Consider the following 24,412-nt stretch of genomic DNA (forward strand, 5'->3'; position numbering starts at 1 on the left):
ACCTACATGGTCTTTTGATTTGCCTGATTTTGGGAAGACAGTAATTAGTGCTTCTAGTAGGGTGTTTGAAAAAGCTATACCTTGGTCAATGGCAATAAAGAGTGTGTATAGTTGTGAGCTTATCTGCTCCTGAATGAGCTGGTAGAATTTTGCTGTGAGGCCGTCAGGGCCAGGAGACTTGCCATTGGGTAGAGCCTTTATCGTGGATTGGATTTCTCGCAGTGTTATTGGGGAGTCTAAAAAATGTTTGTCGTTGTCTGTTATAGAAGGGGTTTATATAGTTGTTAGTTATGTTTCTATTGTTTGTGTTTTATCAGGAGTGTTAGCATTCTTTAGATTGTATAAATTAGTGTAGTAGGAAACAAAAGAACCTGCAATATCTTCATTTTTGTTAATAATTGCGCCTGAGGGTTGTGTGAGAGATCTAATTAAGGTAGCATATTTTTGTTTTTTGAGTGACCTAGCTAGAAGATGTCCTGCCTTGTTACTATCTGCAAAAAACTTTGATTTGGTAGTTAGGGCTCTCATGTGCGCATTCTGTATAAGGAATTTGTTAAGGTTGTCCCTTGCTTCAGTGAGTTTAGAAAGTTTTGAGGCAGATGTTGGGTCTAGTTTATTTATTGCTTCCTGGGTTGCTAGGCTATCTGTCAGTAAGGTAAACTGGGTTGACCTAAGTTTACGCTGTTTAGCATTGTGTTGGATTAATACCCCATGTATGTAGCATTTATATGCCTCCCAGTTATTTGCGGCCAATGTATCCTCGGGTTTGTTTATGGAGAAGTATTCATCAGAGATTTGTCTAATTTCGTCTACTGTTTCTTGATTTGTGAGAATGGAATCGTTGAGTCTCCAGTTGAAAGTGTTATGGGGCTTGCTAGACCAGCTGAATTTGGTAGTGACCATGCTGTGGTCGGACCAGGGTGTGTGGGAAATCTTGGAGTGAATGAGATTTGTTAAGAGTGCTTGGCTACAGAGAATATAATCTAATCTAGAATATGAATGCTGTGGGTGGGAGAAGAAGGTATAATCCCTTCTAGTTGTGTGGGCTGTTCTCCATGTGTCAAATAAATGTATAGATTGAAGAGCTGCACAGTTATTTTTCAGCAAATTATTACGGAGATATGATTTCCCAGTAGATGTGTCAATTATAAGGTTCATAGGAAAATTCAAGTCCCTGCCTAGGACAATAGGGCCCTTGGAGATGTATAGTAATGTGTTGATCAGGGATCTGAAAAAATTGGGGGTGGGTTTATTTGGAGCATAGATATTAGCCAACTAGGATCAGGATTCTGCCCTCTTTATCAGTGTATTTATGCAAAAGTTCAAAGGGAGTGTTGCGCTTGAGGGAAATACATACTCCATTTTTCCTATGGGGGCCTGAGCTGCAGAAATGTTTGTCATAGTACCTCGTAGAACGTGTAGGTTCATTGTGTTTTTTAAAGTGGGTTTCTTGGAGCATAACAATGTCCAACTGTCTTTTATGAAAATTGTAGTAAGCTATGGATCTCTTTTCTGCTGATAGGAAGCCTTTAACATTTTGAGTCGCTATATGCAATGCACCAACTCTTTGGTGCATTGGCATGTTTGTTATGGACTAGAAACTCTTATATAAGTGGATAGGCTTACCAGAGGGAGCCGGATAGGATATCAGGTCAAGCAAGTATTTGAGAGTAAATAAAAATAAAAGAAATAAAGTGGTGTGGGTAATAAGGGGGAAGATATCTGAGATAGATTATGTTAGGGGCTGTGACAATGTGAAAACCGCAAAATCCTGTTTGTTTATAAAGTAACTTGGGAGCTTTATTACAAACCGGGTGTCCGTATAGCTCAAAAACCTCAAATTATTACTTACTTAGGCCTAGATTTAGAGTTTGGCGGTAGCCGTGAAAACCAGCGTTAGAGGCTCCTAACGCTGGTTTTAGGCTACCGCCGGTATTTGGAGTCAGTCAGGAAAGGGTCTAACGCTCACTTTCCAGCCGCGACTTTTCCATACCGCAGATCCCCTTACGTCAATTGCGTATCCTATCTTTTCAATGGGATCTTTCTAACTCCGGTATTTAGAGTCGTGGCTGAAGTGAGCGTTAGAATTCTAACGACAAAACTCCAGCCGCAGAAAAAAGTCAGTAGTTAAGAGCTTTCTGGGCTAACGCCGGTTTATAAAGCTCTTAACTACTGTGCTCTAAAGTACACTAACACCCATAAACTACCTATGTACCCCTAAACCGATGTCCCCCCACATCGCCGCCACTCGATTAAATTTTTTTAACCCCTAATCTGCCGACCGCCACCTACGTTATACTTATGTACCCCTAATCTGCTGCCCCTAACACCGCCGAATAATTTATTTAATAAGAGTTAATTTATTTCGTTAGATTTAAATTATATTTAACTTATGGGGGTGTTAGTGTTAGGGTTAGACTTAGCTTTAGGGGTTAATACATTTATTAGAATAGCGGTGAGCTCCAGTCGGCAGATTAGGGGTTAATGTTTGAAGATAGGTGTCAGCGATGTTAGGGAGGGCAGATTAGGGGTTAATACTATTTATTATAGGGTTAGTGAGGCGGATTAGGGGTTAATAACTTTATTATAATAGCGGTGCGGTCCGCTCGGCAGATTAGGGGTTAATAAGTGTAGGCAGGTGGAGGCGACGTTGTGGGGGGCAGATTAGGGGTTAATAAATATAATATAGGGGTCGGCGGTGTTAGGGGCAGCAGATTAGGGGTACATAGGGATAATGTAAGTAGCAGCGGTTTACGGAGCGGCAGATTAGGGGTTAATAATAATATGCAGGGGTCAGCGATAGCGGGGGCAGCAGAATAGGGGTTAATAAGTGTAAGGTTAGGGGTGTTTAGACTCGGGGTACATGTTAGGGTGTTAGGTGCAGACGTAGGAAGTGTTTCCCCATAGCAAACAATGGGGCTGCGTTCGGAGCTGAACGCGGCTTTTTTGCAGGTGTTAGGTTTTTTTTCAGCTCAAACAGCCCCATTGTTTTCTATGGGGGAATCGTGCATGAGCACGTTTTTGAGGCTGGCCGCATCCGTAAGCAACTCTGGTATCAAGAGTTGAAGTTGCGTTAAATATGCTCTACGCTCCTTTTTTGGAGCCTAACGCAGCCATTCTGTGAACTCTCAATACCAGAGTTATTTAAAAGGTGCGGCCAGAAAAAAGCCAGCGTTAGCTATGCGGGTCGTTACCGACAAAACTCTAAATCTAGCCGTTAGTAAGTAAAGGTGACGCATCTTATACCTTTGTGGTATTGTATAAGGAGTCATAAGATATTTATAGATCTGTTATGGGGGTAAGTATCATTTGTTCTATACAATTATCTCTGTGGGATCAATTAGAGCCAGTGTATAAAGTTGTACATTTCTTAGAGATAAAAATGTTAGTGCAATGTTGGCATCTTAATTCACAAATAGATAATGTTATCTAGAATAATATTAAGCAAAACATACATTACTTCTAGAGCATAAAAAATATTAATCTAACATATGAACTTTAATGATAACTTAGAGTTAGTATAACTCATCTAAACTCTGTTTTTTGTTAATGTCCAGGACAATAACAGAAGTGTATAACTATTGTTGGAGCGTAGTATTACACCACTCTAGGGTGTAAGTAACACAATAAAAACATTGAATCTGATTGAGCGTGTAGTCCCCACACCACGCTACTGCTCAAAATGAGTTGGTAAAACCAAGCAATATTATATGATAAGGTGTGGAAGCACACGCCCAAGTTAGCTTTAGGCATACCTCAAGAACTGAGTGCGTATCTAAGTAATATATTGAAACAGGCACCTATTTGAGTTAACAAAGCAACTATCATATACACCCATTTCTGAAAGCATACACAAAAAAAAAGAATAATATATATATATATATATATACCATCTATGTTAAATTGCAATCAATATAACCTATGTACTTAAATTGTAACTAAAGTGTTACCCTCCTGTTAGGTTGAAGGTGGAGTCGTTTTCTCAAAAATGAAAAAGAACCTGTAATAACAAGTGAATTATCTGCACACAGTCTCTATAATAGGATTGTCAAGGTAGACATAAATCTCAGGGTCATGTAAGAGCACCCCATTGTCACTGGGCACAAAAGGAAGATCGAATAGTTCTGGTCACTCAGCCTGGTGATTCTGTGTCCATTTCCTCCAAATTAGACAGAGTAGTTTGTCTGCGTTTATGTTGTGTAGTCGGTAACTCCGGTCCTAGGCGCCTTTGGGGCCTAGGGCTGTTTTGTCCGTTCGGTTGTTTATGGGAGGGCTGTGGGTCTCCTTTTTCAGGTTGTGGAATGTTCATCAAATTGCAAAATTTGCCTATGTCAGACAAAGAGGTACATTCAATCTTTTTGCCATTTTTCACAGCTATTACCGATGTAGGGAAACTCCACCTGTAAGGGATGTTTAATGAGCGCAGGTGGGTAGTTGGAGGCAAAAAGTCCCTTCCTTTTTGAAGAGTTCTTAGAGAAATATCTTGGTATATTTGAATCCGATGTCCACGAAACATCAGTGCTTGTCGTTTCCTGGCGATGTTGTAAATTTCTTCTTTTTGCCTGTAGTTTTGGAAGTGAACAACAATGTCTCTCGGTGGAGAGTCCTCCGGTGCTCTATGAGCTCTATCAAGTGGTATTATAGGGCTTTCTTCTGTATTTTCTCCTGTTATCTCTGCAAAAAAGGCTTGTAAATAGTCTTGTATTTCGTTGTTCAGTACCGTCTCCGGGACTCCTCTGAATCGAAGATTACCTCGCCTAGAACAATTTTCCAAATCATCTAGTTTGTCATCAAGCTCAGCCACATGTTGATTTTGTTGTGATTGTCTGGATGCCAGACTCGCTATTTTTTGCGACTTAACAGATTTGTGTTCTTCAAGAGAATCAACTCTGTGAACAAGGTCATTGATCTCTTTCTTTAAGTCTGCACATTCGTCTTTGATGCAGGATTTGACTTGCTCTATGAGGGCTTCCATAGCCTTGTAGCTAATTGGGGTATCATCCCTGTTTTCTTGGATTGAAGGAGAAAGGCAGTTGGAATTATCAGTCAGACCACATTGACTGTCTTCATTATGGGCTTGTGGAACTTCAGAGTCCCTTTTATTTGCTGTTTGTTCTGTGTGCTTAAAGAAAGTATTCACAGTACTTTGGCTGTTCTGTGGCAGTCTTTGCAGCTTTTCATTCTTTGAAGCCCTTCTTTGTGACATATTGTAGAATAAGTGGCAAACTATGGGTAGAGCGGAAGGAATTTTTCATTGGTATCTTGAAAACGTCTTTTATATATGCCTCAAGTACACTGTAACCCCCGGGGAGCTTGGCCTCACAGGGCGATCACGGGAAATGGTATGGGGGGTATGACCCATTGCTATAATAGGCAATGGGAAAAGGGGGGCTACGTGTTCCAGAGGTTTAGTAACAGGTGTTATTGGTAGATCACAATGTCCTGATGTGAAGCTTCAATATAATTGACAAACATTAAAATGAGAGGCACACTAAAGAGCTTCTATATTTTTGGAGCTGTCCGGTTCTTTACATTAGTACCGAATTCTGTGCTAAATGGCTGTCTCATATATATAATGATGGTATATACTGTACCTTTAATTGCTCTCCCCTAAGCAAATAATAAAACCGTGAAAATGGTGTTGGTTCTGGTAATGTCTATTGCATAGTATGAGCAATATGCGTGACTTCAGTGGCTCTGCATGATCTCATATGGAGCCGTTTCAACTTTATTTTGGGTGTGTGTCACTAGTAAGGGTCTGTATCCCAATAATTACTCACTCTGATGGAGCTCCGATGAGGATGTCTTTTTCATCAGGAGAACTGCACTCTGACGGAGTTTCCCTCTTTCACAGCCTTACAAGAAATGTCGCAGCTGCGTCTTCACGGACCTTCCGACACAGAAGGAGAGAGATGTACCTCTGCAAGTCGCAGCACCAGGTGATCCGTGCAGTGTTTTGAGATGGGTAGCTTCTGACCGAACGTTAGTATGGTAATTTAGATGTGCGCAGTGCAATAGGCGCGCTCCCTTGAAGGCTTCAGACCCAGCAGTCAGTGGTGGTGATAGCCCTGTCGCTCAGACAAGCAGAAAAATTAGCCCAATTTTGTTAACGAGGTGGAAGGGGTAGGGGGTCAGCCTGTCAGTGCTCAGACCAAACGCACACACTGAATCAAATTGGTCTGCATGGCTGTTGTCCCAGAAGGATGCCTCTTCTAAAGATGATGCACAAGAAAGCCCACAAACAGTTTGCTGAAGACAAGCAGACTAAGGATATGGATTACTGGAACCATGTCCTGTGGTCCGATGAGACCAAGATAAACTTCTTTGGTTCAGATGGTGTCAAGCATGCATGGTGGCAAACAGGTGAGAAGTACAAAGACAAGTGTGTCTTGCCTACAGTCAAGCATGGTGGTGGGAGAGTCATTGTCTGGGCCTGCATGAAATCCTATTTAGCATCTGTGGGGCATTCTCAAACGGAAGGAGGGGAGCGCAAGGTCTCTGACATCCACCAACTCTGTGATGTCTTGGAGGAATGAAAGAGGGCTCCAGTGGCAACCTGTGAAGCTCTGGTGTACTCCATGCCCAAGAGGGTTAAGGCAGGGCTGGAAAATAATGGTGGCCACACAAAATATTGACACTTTGGTCCCAATTTGGACATTTCCACTTAGGGGTGTACTCACTTTTGTTGCCAATGGCTTAGACATTAATGGCTGTTGAATAATTTTGAGGGAACACCAAATTTACACTGTTATACAGGTTGTATACTCAGTACTTTACATTGCAGCAAAGTGTCATTTCTTCAGTGTTGTCACATGAAAAGATTTAATAAAACATTTACAAAAATGTAAGGGTTGTACTCACTTTTGTGGGATACTGTGTATATACAGTATGTGTGTGTATATGTGTATATATATATATATATATATATCTTTCACAGAGTCCCGGTCGCAAAGGTCCTTTAGTGCAGGCCTTCGGAGTCGCCCCCGCTAAGCCTCCTATTAGCGCGGCCAGGGCTCTTTGAAGAAAAGGAGTGGATTAGCTTGGCTATCCAGCATGCTAAAGGTAAGTATAAAACAGATCACTTGTAGCTTTGGAACATTTACATTCATTTAGTGAAAATGAATGTGAACGTTATATGAACATTCAATATTTTGCATGGAAACTGCAGCTGTCTTGTCAGGTAAAAAATTTTCAACAATATAGAAGCCGCTTATGGTGAGGTTTAAAATTGGACAGTTTGGGGGGGCGGAGCCAACTCTCTAACCAGCCGGACGCACATTGCAAGAGCTCCGGCTCTATAGCCTGATTTTGGGGGTAAAACTAAGACTTAATTTGCAAGTTTATATTATTCTGAAGAACCCATCTCATAGACTATAACCAATCCAAAATTGGGCATCTACACACCTTATTCAAGCCTGATATAGACCAGCTAATGCCACTGTAAAGACGCAGCGGTTAGAGGATAGGAGCCGATTGTGGTAAGATTTGAGACCCATAATACTCGCACAGCGACTCACTGTATCCTGCTAACCCACTATACTAAGGTACCGGAGCAGCCTCAATAGTTATACCAGCCGCACTTTTGATCTCCGGGAACAACAAGATGGCGGCCGCTGCAGACTGGGAGCTGATAGCACAAGGCCATATTGAGTCAGTCCTCCGGCTTCTGGAGACACAACTGCCTAAACTCTTTCCCACTAACGGCTGCAGCTTACCCACTCAGACAATTCCAGACCGGGCATTGGGCAGGGTGGAAGACGGAGCGCCGTTTTCCTTTACCAACGCAGAAACTCCTAGAGAGGAGGCCCCGCTCCATCTTACAATCCCGTGCCCGCAACCTCATGCCCATTCCTGGGAGAGAATGAGCCACTGCCTCTCAGTTGCTTCTGAAAAAGCCTACCTACCTTTCTCCACGGGCTATTTGGCTGCCTGCTTTTCGGCTACACAAGGGGGTCTGACATTACTGGAGGCCCCGGTCTATTGGGACATGGAGGAGGATCATTACCGACCAGTATTTCCTACCACCGGTGGGGGACTCGATACACGGAGGCGATGGGGAGACAGACACCGGCTATTTCATCGCCTGATGGTTTGCTGTTTTCCATTACCCCCTGGACAAGGCGACTTCAGATGTGGTATAGGCTAGGTCACTGGTTGAGTTTGAACTTTTATTGCTGTCTGTGCTACAGGATCTTGCAGCGTTCTGCCCCCTTGACATGGAGGCCTTGTGGCACCTTGCAGTTTCACAAGTCTGCCTATAATCCTAGATACAGAACCTTATCCTTAACTTTGCATCACCCAAGTGTCTGACTGCCGTGGTTATATGATGACATTTCATGTTTGAGCATCACGAGGACCACGCCAACCGGGGACTTACAATTTATTTGATGCATAATAAAGCAGTTTTGGACAGATGAGTAGCATAATGCAGCTTATCAAGATTCATAATTATATATGAGCGCATGATTGCTGAGCTTTTTATTTTACCGGACCCCTCACCATTCTCTAAAGCTCCCTAACTCTACCCTCAATTTGCAAGAGGACTATACATAGAGTTCATATAAGCTTATTCATATTAGCATGTCATCTCTGTATTTTTTCTTCTATTCTTATCCTGTTGTTTGCATGAAATCAGGATGCCAGGCTTTATGTATATTTTTATAAAAGTGGGAGTACATATGTTGCACTATGTTTTGTTGGATAGCTGATCTAAATATACACAATTTGTCACTTGCATCGTAGGAACTTCCCCATCAGATTGCAGACTACCAGCCTTGATATATATTGAAATTGCTCGATGATCCTACGTATTTACCTATGTAACTCCTAATGGGTTCACAATATGTTATTGATAAGTCCTCTCCTGTCTCACTATATAGCTCTTCCAAGTTAACAGCTACGCACCCTATCTTCCACACATAGATAATCCCAACATAAATCCATTTTAATAGCCGTACTAGAGACATGGAACAACTTACTATCTGGAAGCACCTAACTCCTAATTTAAGTGTTTTGCCTGCTCATGGGCATAGGGCCCATGCCCAGGAGCGGGTTCCCATAATTTAATATTGTCTTATATAAGCTAATTTTAAAGGTTTAGCTATTTTCTAGTTTGGATGATCTCTATATTCCTGTGTACCCTTGGTGATGGTTGCTGCAACAGTTTAATTTCTCATTCTGTTTATCTCAGTCAAAGCTTAGAGAAATCTTACTGTGCATATATAACCCTAACTGCTTTAAGTCTCCTCCCCTAAATTAACAGTATAGCTAACTTATATGTACAACCACAGCAAATTCAGGGGATCTCAATGACATAACTACTCATTGTAATAGATGCTCTCATATGCCCTTCCATGATAGCCCTAGATTATTGCTCATTAGTAAAGTCACATATCACTATAGGAAACTATGTTCCTAACATAGTATTCACGCAGGCTGGTCCTGCAGTATATACAGTCTCCCTCATCATAGTCCCAGAGCTAAGATTTATAAGATGTGCCACACAGCTAGACCTTTTATATGTTTCACTTGCTTCAAGTATAAATTAAGGCTGTTCATATTCTAAGAGGGGGATGATTGTAATTCTCGCATTGTATGCACTGTTGCTATTATATTCACTATACCTGCTATATTGGAAACTGAAAATGTATAGGTGCTCCTAACTTACTGTTGGACTCTAACTTTTTATTACAAATTTCACGTGCTGGTACTATCTTTTCTACAGGTGTTGCCGGCAGCCAAGTACTGTTTTATTTAAAGTATAATATTGACAACCCCTAGATCTGAGCTTTGCACAAATCCCTGCCTACATGGGCTTTATGGTTACAAGCTCCTTAATGTTTATTTGCCTCCACCGCGATATAAACAGCATCTAGGCACTATTTAATATAATACCCCATGTATGGTGTAGCTTTTCTCCATGGAGCGTTACTGCCAGAGGACGTGGCTGCGCGAAGCTCATGTATTTGTAAATATATATATAGCTCCATAGATAGGGCTCTGGTATAGTCTCATATCGCAATGCAAGCCAGCCTGTGTACATGATGCTCTCTAATTCTTTCTGGGTTAAAGCTCAAGACATGTTATAATTCCTATATTCTAACTAGAACATCAGGCTATAATTACTACCCTGCAATACTGTAGCCAGCCTACTCAATACTTTAAGCACCTCCTGTCTATTATATGTGTTTACCTACCCTCCTTTTTATTCACAACATACCTCTAAGTCCGTCTGGTATTTATTCCTTTCATCTTACTATCATTACCACCTCCTCCCCCCCCACCACCATAAAGAACCTCCTTTTACAGGAGGGCTACCTACGCGGCTTATCTTTCCCATGCCGCATTTTCTTCATAGTTTTTTCTCATTAGCACCATATGTCTTTACTCTATAATAACCCTTAATGTTTCGCACCCTAACTATCTTCTTTAACTCAGTTAAAAAAATTTTTTTTTTATCCTACTTAGACATATATCCAAAAGAGACTAGTCTTACCATCCTATTTCCTCTAGACGTCATTTTAGAAGACAGGAGCCCAAAGGTGGCTTATTTTATTACGAGAGGAAAATACTATAAAGCAGAAAATGAGGTTTCAGTTTTGCCTGTTACATATAAATATAGAGAGATTACTTTGGGTTTTCTCGCGAACAGTTTTCCCCTATATGTGACCATAGAACAGTTTTGAATTTCAAAATATTGTTATAGTTTGAAAGAATGTTTTTGAATGTTTATGTAACATGTTTATTTGATGTTGATTTGTCAATAACCTCAATAAAAAACTTATTAAAAAAAAAAAATAAAATTGGACAGTTTTAGCATTTATTTAATTTCTGCTTGTTAGTAATTTATGCAGTAGAACTTTAAAACCTCTGCATATGTTCAGTGGTTGGCCTGTTTTTGTAATAGTTTTACAATGTGTTTTGAATATAACACCTTTGCTCTAAAATATACATAATGTAACTACATTTGCTCTTTCATCATGGGGGATGCTGTTAACATATACTGTTCTCTAAGAAGGTGGAACTTTTATTAGTAAACAAAAAAATAGAACATCTAGGTGAGAGGTTTTATAATCATTGGTTTACATACCTTTAACTCAACCACTACTTATTGACACATAAACATAGGTATAATCTACTATTTAAAAACTGTGTTGTTCCTTAGCGTCGTTAAGACATAGTATATCCTTAGTTTATAAAAATGTAAAAACACCTCCTTTGAACAGCTTAACATCATATACTAAATCATGGGATAAAGACGTACCCTTCATGTCCATTAAGGAAAGGAAATCTTAAACTAATGACAAGGAGGTATTTAGCCTTAAACCGCTGTTGGCGGATTTGCCCAGTTGAAGGCACTATCTACCATATTTGGCGGCCATGCCCCAAAATTCAAATGTTTTGGAACACGATAATGTAATATATAAATGGTGCATTGGAAAGTAATATCCAATTGAATCATGTATTTGTTTTATTCAATTTAACCCCTACTTTCAAAATGAGTCCTTTCTTACAGATGCTGCTACTAGAATTTCAACAAATTCTAAAGTTAGAAAGATACCATTATTTAGTCACAAACACTCTAGGATTGTTCTGTGATACAATGTTTCTATGGGAGTCATACAACTCATACCACCCATACCACTCGCCCAACTGCTTGATGGGTCTTTAATTCTACACCAAGGAACACATGTGTATCTAAATGCTTAGGTCACTTATGCTGGACTTAAGTTTAACTTTTCAGCGACGGCATATAACACATTTCTGATATAACATATATATATATTATTATTTTTTTTCTCCTTCGGACAGATTTGTGTTTACTCATTTATTTCTTTATTTGTTCTTGCTTCAATATATATGGCAACGCTAACTGATCTGTTAAATATTTGATATATTGTATGATATGCTATTTCTTTCAATAAAGAGTTAAAAAAAAGCATGACTGTAAGCTACATATATATTTATTTTTTTGTTTTTGTCTGTCAGTCGGCAAGTGGGGAATCATCAGAATCTGCTGAAATGAAGTATGGTGATTTTTGTGTACTGGAATCATTATTTTTGCTTCTTCTGCTTTGTTAGCCATGAGGAATAGCTGAACCTGCAAAAGATGCATAAGACAGAGGTAAGACTTTGCATAATGACTAGTGTGTTAGATTGCAAATGTCAATAGCAATCTGTTTAAACATATGTGAGTGTGATACAAACACATTTTGGCATTACACCACAACTGAAATCACTCAATAGGTTAATTTTACTTTAAAATGTATTGTGAATTGGTGATATTCCAAAGATCGATGTCCTTTGCCAGATCTATTGAGAGGTGCCATTATGTTTTGGAACCATCTATAATGTCAGATTTTTTTTTAATGTTGGTAAACATTATGGGCCAGATTACGAGTTACATGCGAGCGATAAGGAGTTTATCACAGCTGTTTGTGCGTGTTGGGTTTTCTGCTCGTATTACAAGTTAAAAGTAAACGTGATCGCTTGAGCGCAATCACAATTTATGCTAGAATGAATACCACGTCCTCAGAGCTCTGGTTAACTGTTTCTCGAAACAAAAAAGTGTCACTAAACATATCAAAAATACATTTAAGTACAGTTACAATCATAATAACACTGATAAAAATTATTTTTTAAAAATATTGCACAAAAAAGTTATAAAGGCTCAAAGATATGAGGTCTCAGGTGTTAGAAAAGAAAAAAAAGTCAGTCAACTGGCTTTAACACTGAGATACATATATATATACATACATGTTTAAAGATGTATGTGTGTGTATGTATATATGTATATATATATATATATATATATATATATATATATATATAGTACATACACGTGTGTGTATGTATATATATATATATATATATATATATATATATATATAGTGTTATATTTGTGACCAAATGAATGTACGTATTTATATGTGCATATGTATATTAACAAACAGATATACACAAATAAATACATATGTATACATATATACACATATAACAAACAACAAATAGACAATTTAAAAAAAATTAATATAGCTCAATGCGTTTCAACGATTATATCGTCTTTCTCAAGAGCAAAATTTAAAAGGATAAAAGGCTTTTATCCTTTTAAATTTTGCTCTTGAGAAAGACAATATAATTGTTGAAATGCGTTGAGCTATTTTATTAAATGTTTGTTTTTCTTTTATCTTAAAACATCTTTGCTGTATTTGTGACATCACCGTTCTTTGGACTCTAAGAAGTGAGTATATGCTGTTTTTATACTCTGAGTTGCTACACATTCAATATCAGAGTATTTTCTAAATCTCCAGGTTGACTGTTAATCACGCATTGAAGGAATCCATCTTTACAGGCCGACATCTGATATTTATCACAGTTAGTATACTGCACTTATATTACTTGGTTTGTTTTATATACATCAGTGAAGTTTTCATTCCCAGTGACATCTGGAATTTATTCGTCTACACCTGAGATTGATATTCATTGAGATACATCCACCATATCGGACCTGCGCCATCTACATCTGGAAGCTTATATATATATATATATATATATATATATATATATATATATAATGTGTGTGTGTGCATTGGAGCACATTGCAGTTAAGTAGATGAAAACATGTAAAACAGTATTTATACAATATTCATATTTAATAAAGGTTTTATCTGTGTATTTAATATAAATATTTCACATTCCAATGTTTTGCATATAGGGGAATATGTTCTATGTTATTATAAATATATATTCCTATATATATATATATATCTATACCTATATATAATCATGTGTGTGTGTGTGTATATATATATATATATATATATATATATATATATATATATATATATATACAAAAAAACATCAGATATATGTTGAAATATTAAGAGAGAAATATATAGGGAGTGAAAGAGTTACATTTCTAAAGTATAGCTAATTACTAAGATTAACTAAGTTACATGAAACAACCAAGAGACAAAGGGAGTCCATATTGTAAAAATTCACAAAGTGCTATATCTTTTATCAAGACAGAAAGTGAATGGAAACAATATAGAATGAGGTATATATTTCAAAATTTAAAATGACTTATTTGGCATTGAGCAAAGATGTACACCCCTAGCTCAAGTTAAAATCACATCATAGGAAATTATACAGTCAAATTTAAAAAATATACTTATTAATATAGTCACAATACGCTATATCCCAAATTAGTTATAATACAAATATTTATCATAGTTTGGGTAAATCATTTGAAGAAATTATATAACTACTGACATAATCCTATAAAGGTAATATGAAAATGTAATGTATGTAGAAATATGTATATTTATACTATAATCACGTTTGTAACACGTCCGTCGGTGTCGCCAGTTGTGCACGCATCCTCAAAGGAATGAGGTTGAGGATGCGTGCACAACTGGCGAGTTTTTTTTTATTAACTAATTAACCTATTAACTCCTAAACCGCCAAACCCCCACATTGCAATAAACCTAATTAACCTATTAACTTCTAAACTGCCAACCCCCCACAACACAAATAACTAATTTAATAACTAAGCCCCCTAACCTAACAACCCTTAAATTAACCCCAATTACATAAACTAGGTTACAATTAAAATAAAAATCCTAACATTAATTTAAAAATAAAACCTAACATTAAATTACAAAAGAATTATCTAAAATTACAAAAAATAAAAAAGTCTAAAATTACAGAAAAAAATAAACAAAATGATCAAAAATAAAAAAAAATAAACCTAATCCCTATGAAAATAAAAAAGTTCCCAAAATAAAAACACCCCCTAATCTAAAATACCTATAGCCCTTAAAAGGGCATTTTGTAAGGCATTGCCCTAAGTTAAACAGCTCTTTTGCATTTAAAAAATACTAAGTCCCCCCTAACAGTAAAAAAACCCCACCCACCAAACCCCCTAAAATAAAAAAACCTAACACTAAAAAAAAACTAAACTACCCATTGGGGCCCATTTATCAAGCTCCGTAAGGAGCTTATGGGCCAGTGTTTCTGGCGAGTCTTCAGACTCGCCAGAAACACAAGTTATGGAACAGCGGTCTAAAGACCGCTGCTCCATAACCCTGTCCGCCAGCTCTTTTACAAGCCCATTAAATCCCTAATCCTAAAAATAAAAAAAAATAAAAAAATCCTAAATTTAACCCCCAAATAGGTACTCAGCGTTCCTTAAGCCCGACAGAGAAGGTCTTCTTCCAGGTGGCTCCATCATGTTCTATCTTCATCCGGAGCGAAGGCACGGAGTTGGCTTCTCGATGCGTGGATCCTCAACGGCATTCCTCAGTGGCGGTCTTCAATGGCGGTCTTCAGGTGTGGCGATCCAAAGCAGCGTGGAGGCTCCCCTTCATGCGATCGTCACCACACTCTGAAGATTAAATGCAAGGTACCCCATATTTATTGGGGTACCTTGCATTCCTATTGGCTGAAAAATTGAAATCAGCCAATAGGATGAGAGCTACTGACATCTTATTGGCTAATTTGAACACTCCACTCTGCACCGCCTTCGCTCCGGATGAATATAGAAGATGATGGAGCCACCTGGAAGAAGACCTTCTCCGCCGGACTGAACGGTGAGTAGCTATTTGGGGCTTAGTCTTAGGCTATTTTTTATTTTTTTGTGTGGCTTTTTTTTTTAGATGAGGATTTTTTGGGCTGTAAAGGAGCTGATTGCCCTTTTAAGAGCAGTAAAAGAGCTAAATGCCCTTTTAAATGCAATGACCATACAAATGCCCCTTTAGGGGCAATGGGTAGCTTAGGTTTTTTTAGACAGTTTTTTTTATTTTGGGGGGTTGGTTGGGTGGGGGTTTTTACTGTTAGGGGTTAATTGTTATTTTTTTAGGAAAAAGAGCTGTTTAACCGAGCAAAAACAAGAACACGATTTTGTAATGCCCCCAAGAACTCGATCGGAAAAAGGATTAAGGGTAGATTTATCAAGCAGTGGATGCTGCTTTCTACGCCCGAGGATTCTGGCTTGCCGGAAACCTAAGTTAAGAAGCAGCGGTCGTTAGACCACTGCTCCTTAACATGACCACCATCTTTCAGGTGGCGGACTGCAATCATCCCAATCTGATACGATCGAGATAATGGAAACCCCCTGCTAGCAGCCGATTGGCAGCAAATGTGCAGGGGGTGGCATTGCACAAGCATTTCACAAGCAAATCATGTCCGCCCGGCATTTGATAAATTTACCCCTTAGTGTGGCTGCGCTAGGATGAGGATTTTGCTTGAGCAAAAAAATGTTGCTTTCATCTTGTAATTTAAGCGCAAAAATAAGAGCACTATTTATTTAGCACTAATAATTTTATACTCCACTTGTAATCTAGCTCTAAATCTTTCTGTTTTTTCTCCAAAAAATTAGTTGCTACTGGTTTCTGTTTAACTTGTTCTATTTGTGTCTTGGACTAAAGTTCCTTGTTTTCCATCTTGCCCCCTCACAACATCAAAAAGAAAAAGGAGGTTGTATGGGCATTATAAGCATGTTAATTAGCTAATTTCTGCAGCACTTCTCAAAAGTGACTTTGCATTGGTTAGATTTTAATCAGGGCCGGGCCGGCTCATCCATGGGACCAAGTGGGTTCAATGCACCCAGGCAGCACTTGACAAGATGAAGCACATCAGTGAATAGGTCAGTCATGGTCAGACCCAGATCACTTCTACCCTGTCATGGGGGAAGTCGCAGGTTCCCAGCAGCATAACATCATCATGCACAAAAACACAGAACCGGTCAGGGCATCTCTTCCCTAACTACTTTCCCACTTATTGAACAACTGTGCATAAGCATTCATTGCATGCAGGTAGGCTTAGTAAGGTCAACAGCCAGGCTAGTTGGTTGATCTGTAATGTTACTACTATGGGGGAAGTCATTTAATTCTTGGACCAATTCAGCACAATATCTTGAGCCGGCCCTGCTGTTACTGTAAAAAATATTTTTTTTATATTTTTTTCTTTTCTGTCTCTGTGTGTTTAATAAAGTCAGGCTTAAATGTTCAAAAAAACTAGGTTAATCAGAATTTATTCTCAACACTTAAGCTGGATTTATAAACTACACTAGCTCTGTGAGATTTGGGCAAGCTGATTTTCATTTTTGTCTTAAAAAAATACAATTAACCCATGCAAGGAAATATACCAATGGTTTTTCTTCTACTACTTAGTAAACAAATAAAAACAAGAGATTTTGATTAGCAATTTTTAATTTAGTCGAAAGACATTATAGCTTTTTTTTATATACATTTTTTAGGAGATGAAAAGGTGAATAATTGCAAAAGAACAATGAAAAATTAATTAGGTATTAAAAATCAGTATTATTATGTCAGTCTAACATTGGGAGTCTGCATATTTTGTGATTGGCTCAAAAAGCAATTATGTGAAATTATGTTCAGATAACTGTACTAAAATGTGTCATTAACAGCATGTTAATCTGCTACTGTTTGTTGTTGTAACAATTGAAACTATATTTCAGCTTTCTTTTGAGCTTTGAGAGTAATCACTGAACTTCGGGAAAATCTATTTTAATAGGTAGAGCAAATTGTAGAGCGGTTATTTTATTAAAGGAACAATAAATAACATTCGGCTAGATTACGAGTTTTGCGGTATGAGTGAAAAAGCAGCGTTATGGCTCTTTTTCACTACCACAGGTATTACGAGTCTTGCAGGTTTAGCTGCACCGCACACTTTTTTGTCCGTAACGCAAAGTAACTACCGCAGCTTTCAAAAAGTCCTTTTTCAATGGGACTTCCTTTGTGCCGGTATTACGAGTTTGCCTGGGAGGCCAAAAAGTGAGCGGTACAGCCTATGGCCTCTAGTTATCAAGCCCTCAACCGCAAATACGCTGGAATTCTGCAGCGTATTTGTGGCAAGGCTGATTCGCCTTAGTTATCAACCCCTACTGCAAAAGTAGAATATAGTGACGTAACCTACGATCCGTCGGACTCAGCCTGACACAGATCGATGCTTATGTCACTACAGATGTTCCGAACGCAAGTTCTGCACAATCTGACTACTTTTGGTAGTTATTAAACTACTACCAGGTACGCTCGCCACTATTCCGGGCCAGCGTACCTGGATTTCAATTCGCCGCCCTGGAGGTGGCGGATCCCATAGGAATCAATGGGTGTCTGACCATAGCGAAAGCTCATGTTCGCTGCTGCTCGATATCCCATTGATTCCTATGGGAGATGTCTGCACCTAACACCCTAACATGTACCCGAGTCTAAACACCCCTAATCTGCTCCCCCTACACCGCCGCAACTAAATAAACGTATTACCCCCTAAACCGCCGACCGCCACTCCCGGACCCCGCCGCAACCCTAATCTGCCACCCCCTATACCGCCGCCACCTACATAAACTTATTAACCCCTATCCTGTGGATCCCGGACCCCGCCGCAACGAAATAAATTGTTTAACCCCTAAACCACCGCTCCCGGACCCCTATCCTGCCCCCCTATACCGCCGCCACCTATATTAAACTTATTAACCCCTATCCTGCCCCCTCTATACCACCACCACCTATATTAAAATTATTAACCCCTAAACCTAAGTCTACCACTAACCCTAACCTCCCTAACTTAAATATTATTTTAATAAATCTAAATAAAAATTACTATTATTAACTAAATTAATCCTATTTAAAACTAAATACTTACCTATAAAATAAACCCTAATATAGCTACAATATAACTAATAGTTACATTGTAACTAATTTAGGATTTATTTTTAGTTTACAGGTAACTTTGTATTTATTTTAACTAGGTACAATAGTTATTAAATAGTTATTAACTATTTAATAACTACCTAGCTAAAAGAAATACAAAATTACCTGTAAAATAAATCCTAACCTAAGTTACAATTAAACCTAACACTACACTATCATTAAATTAATTAAATAAATTAGCTACAAATACCTACAATTAAATACAATTAAATAAACTAAACTAAATTACAAAAACAAACACCAAATTACAGAAAATAAAAAAAATATTACAAGAATTTTAAACTAATTACACCTAATCTAAGCCCCCTAATAAAATTAAAAAAAAAACCAAAATAATAAAAGTCCCTATCCTATTCTACATTACAAAGTTATCAGCTCTTTTACCTGTAAAAAAAAATACAACCCCCCCCAACATTAAAACCCACCACCCACATACCCCTACTCTAACCCACCCAAACCCCCCTTTAATAAACCTAACACTACCCCCTTGAATATCTCCCTACCTTGAGCCGTCTTCACCCAGCCGGGCCGAAGTCTTCACCCGATGGGGCAGAAGAGGACATCCGGACAGGCAGGCATCTTCATCCAAGTGGCATCTTCTATCTTCATCCATCCGACGAGGAGCGGCTCCATCTTCAAGACCTCCGACGCGGAGCATCCTTCCTGGCCGACGGACTAACGACGAATGCCTGGTCTTTTAACAGACGTCATCCAAGATGGTGTCCCTCAAATTTCCGATTGGCTGATAGAATTCTATCAGCCAATCAGAATTAAGGTAGGAAAAATCTGATTGGCTGATGCAATCAGCCAATCAGATTGAAGTTCAATTCGATTGGCTGATACACATGCCCCAGAGCATGCAATTTTAAACAACTTTCTAATTTACTCTTCGTTCTCTTGCTTTCTTTATTTGAAAATGAAGGCATCTAAGCTATTTTTTTGGTTCAGAACCATGGAAAGCACTTGTTTATTGGTAGGTGAATTTACCCACCAATCAGCAAGAACAACACAGTGTGTTCACCAAAAATGGGCCGGCATCTAAACTTCCATTCTTGCATTTCAAATAAAGATACCAAGAGAATGAAAATAATTTGATAATAGGAGTAAATTAGAAAGTTGCTTAAAATTTCAAGCTCTATCTGAATCACGGAAGAAAAAAATTGGATTCAGTGTCCCTTTAAGTATGGTCATTAGGTCAGAGCAGGATGAACTGGATTTGGAAAAATGTAATACGGGAAAATGCAAGGTTCTATATTTTGGAAGTTAAAATAAGCATTCAACGTATTATTTAAATGTGACAAGACTTAGCCAAACAGAGGAGGAAAGGGATTTGAGAGGAGTAAATTAGAAAGTTGCTTAAAATTGCATGCTCTATCTGAATCACGATAGAAAAAAATTGGGTTCAGTGTCGCTTTAAGCTTAAATAATCCCACTAAAGGTGACCCTTTTAATACTGGCAATCCTATCCATGAATTTTGTTTCTAGACAGAAATGTATCCAAACAATGTTTAAATGTATCTAGGGTATTGGCATTCACTACCTCCTTTGGTAACGAGTTCCATAATGTTATTGCTCTTACAGTGAAAAAATGTTTCTGTTGCAGGAGATTAAATCTCCTTTCCTCCAACCTTAAATTGTGACCTCTTGTCACAAACAATTTTCTTTTAATAAACAGAGCTTCTGCCATCTCTGTATATGGGCCTTGAATATATTTATATAAAGTTATCATGTCACCTCTCAAGTGCCTTTTTTCTAAAGAAAACCGACCGAGTTTTGCTAACCTCTCTTCATAGCTTAAATTCTCCATTCCTCTTATTAGCTTTGTGGCCCTTCTCTGAACTTTTTCTAGTTCTGCAATATCTTTTTTTGCAATCGGTCTTCAGAACTGCACTCCATACTCAAGGTGAGGTCTTACCAGGGATTTATATAGTAACAGAATTATGCTTTCATCCATTGAATCAATACCTCTTTTAATACATGCTAGTATCTTAGTATCCTTTGTAGCCGCTGCCCTGCATTGTGCACCCATCTTTAGCTTGTTATCTATTACTACTCTCAAATCCCTTTCCTCCTCTGTTTGGCTAAGTCTTGTCCCATTTAAATAATACGTTGAATGCTTATTTTAACTTCCAAAATATAGAACCTTGCATTTTCCCGTATTACATTTTTGCAAATCCCTTTGCAACAAAAGTTCATCCTGCTCTGACCTAATGACCATACTTAAAGGGACACTGAATCCAATTTTTTCTTCCGTGATTCAGATAGAGCTTGAAATTTTAAGCAACTTTCTAATTTACTCCTATTATAAAATTTTCTTCATTCTTTTGGTATCTTTATTTGAAATGCAAGAATGTAAGTTTAGATGCCGGCCCATTTTTGTTGAACAACCTGGGTTGTTCTTGCTGATTGGTGGATAAATTTATCCACCAATAAAAAAGTGCTGTCCAGAGTACTGAACTAATAAAAAAAAGCTTAGATGCCTTCTTTTTCAAATAAAGATAGCAATAGAACGAAGAAAAATTCATAATAGGAGTAAACTAGAAAGTTGCTTAAAATTGCATGCTCTATCTGAATCACAAAAGAAAAAAATTTGGGTTCAGTGTCCCTTTAACTTAGTATCATCTGCAAAAATAGAGATGTCGCTATTTAATCCTTGCTCCAAGTCATTTATAAAATTATTAAAAAGAACAGGGCCCAAAACTGATCCCTGGGGGACTCCACTGATTACCTTTGTCCAATCCAAGTATGATCCATTCATTACTACTTGTTGCTCCCTATATTTTATCCAGTTATTTATCCATGAGCTAACATTTTCAGCTATTCACAGTCCCTAAATTTTGTGCATTAATCTCTGATGTGGCACTGTATCAAATGCCTTTGCAAAATCTAAGTATATCACATCAACTGATTCCCCTATAAGATTGAGTAAAATGACTGCTCTGTGTGTTACTTGCAGCCAAGGGGAAAATCATTGCTGTGTGTAAAGTTATTTATGTCATTCATTTCCCTAAAATGCTACATCATTTGACCCTATCTTACTTGTCTTATATTCCTTTCTATCAAAAGGTCACATAATCTCATAAAATGGATATTTTACAATGCTTTTAATGTAACCTCCACTCTACAGCCAACCTAGCACTTATCTTGATTAACTAAAAATGATCTGCCTCATTCTTATACAGTGCAGAATGGCATACACAATGCCATCCTTCTATCATTATCTATCTTACCTTTATACTAATTCCTAGCATTTTCTGCTGTGCACCTATTAAAGGTTATCTGCTTCATATTTATAGCCTTATTCTAAAATTATTGTCTTCATGCTTATCCTATTATTCTAATACTTTGTCTAACCTATCGCCCACAGGCCTTAATGTGGGTTTTTAGCAGTTTTTTTGGTCATCTACTTGACCAGCATTTTTGTGTTTGGATTATGGTGTTATGTAACAGAAAGGGGCTACATGCTAAACTGATTATCTGGAGTATATTTTGTTGTGTTATAGTGAAGCATTTGGCTGTTATCTCATAAAACAAGTATGTCATTTTTGCATTAATTAACCTAGATCTAACCACCACTAGTGGTGATTGATGACTATGTTCAACTTTGATTGGCACATCTGTCTAGTTCTGCTCTAAAGCTGCCATGCTTTCTTTGCAATTAAACTTTACTTGTGTGTTTGACCCATTTGTGGTGATAAACAGGTTTAGATAGAAAGTTGAGCGATATGTTTCACCAGATTTCTTTTGTAAATTACGCTCAAAACTACTATTGAGGTTATATTGCAAACATCTGTGCGCTCATAGTATAAGTTGTAAGTAAAGTTTTCCCATTCATGTGTAAGTATAGATAAAGTGCAAATTGCCAGACCTGAAATTAAACTGTTATTCCCATTGTGAAGTTACCAGAAACTTACCAATCACACCCTATGCAAAGGTAAATCACTAATACAATGGTCATTCAGCATGAATATCCTTCACATTACATCATTTATATGTGTGAAATGAACCTTTTCACTTACAAAGGAATAATGTAATGTGTAAATGAATTAGTCAAGTCATACATTTAAGCTGGGGCATTATGGGTATGCAGTACATGAGTGCATGATGTGTAATATATATGTTCTAAATAATATACAGCCAGATTACGAGTTTTGCGTTATGAGCGGCTCGGTAATAACTTGCAAGTTATTTCCACCGCTCACTTTTAATAGCACTGCTATTACAGGTTTGCAAAAACCCAGTGTTAGCAGGCAATATGTCGGCGCTGAGCTCCATATCGCACACAAATTCCAGCGCTGCTTTAAGCTGATTTTACGTGCTCATGCACGATTTCCCCATAGACATCAATGGGGAGAGCTGGCTAAAAAAAAAAGCCTAACACCTGCAATAAAGGAGTGTAAAGCTCCGTAACGCAGCCCCATTGATTCCTATGGGGAAAGAAAATTTATGTTTACACCTTACACCCTAACATAAACCCCGAGTCTAAACACCCCTAATCTGCCGCCCCCTATTGGCTGATTGCATCAGCCAATAGGATTTTTTACCCTTTAATTCCGATTGGCTGATAGAATTCTATAAGCCAATCGGAATTCAAGGGACGCCATCTTGGATGATGTCATTTAAAGGAACCTTCATTCTTCAAGAGGATTTGAAAGAAGTGGATGCTCCGCGCCAGATGTCTTGAAGATGGAGCCGCTCCGCGTTGGAAGGATGAAGATAAAAGATGCCGTCTGGATGAAGACTTCTGCCCGCCTGGAGGATGACTTCTTGCCGATTGGATGAAGACTTCTCCCGGCTTCGTTGAGGACTTCTGCCCACTTGGATGAAGACTTCTCCCGGCTGGATGAGGATGAATGTCCGGTCTGTAAATGGATCTTCGGAGGTTAGTGTTAGGTTTTATTAAGGGTTTATTGGGTGGGTTTTATTTTTAGATTAGGGGTTTGGGCAATGAAAAAGAGCTAAATGCCCTTTTAAGGTCAATGGGGAGCTTAGGATTTTTAGATAGGATTTCATTTGGGGGGGTTGGTTGTGTGGTTGGTGGGTTTTACTGTTGGGGGTTGTTTGTATTTTTTTTTTACAGGTAAAAGCTGATTTCTTTGGGGCAATGCCCCACAAAAGGCCCTTTTAAGGGTTATTGGCAGTTTAGTTTAGGCTAGGATTTTTTTATTTTGGGGGGCTTTTTTATTTTGATAGGGCTATTAGATTAGGCGTAATTAGTTTAAATATTTGATCATTTCTTATTTATTTTGTGTAATTTAGTGGGTTTTTTTTTGTAATTTAGTTAATTGTATTTAATTAATGTAATTTATTTAATTTTAGTGTAATGTTAGGTTTTAGGGTAACTTAGGGTGGGTTTTATTATTATTAGGTAATAGTAGGTTTTATTTAGATTTATTTTAATTATATTAAAGTTAGGGGTGTTAGGGGTTAATATATTTATATATATTAATATTACACTTTGAGGCAAATTAGCCTTGTTCTTCTAAGGACTAGATGCCCTTTTCCAAAATGGAGGACGAGACACCGGATATCCGGTTTGACAAACCTCAAGGGTTTAAAAGGATATACGGACATGCGCACATCATTTCCTTGACAAAGCTTAATTGTGAAACGTACGTCGGATATACTATCTCTCCATTGCGTCTGTTCAATCATCTGCATACCTGAGGGAGGAGCAACCC

This window comes from Bombina bombina, chromosome 1 (assembly GCF_027579735.1).
Source record: "Bombina bombina isolate aBomBom1 chromosome 1, aBomBom1.pri, whole genome shotgun sequence".
NCBI lineage: Eukaryota > Metazoa > Chordata > Amphibia > Anura > Bombinatoridae > Bombina > Bombina bombina.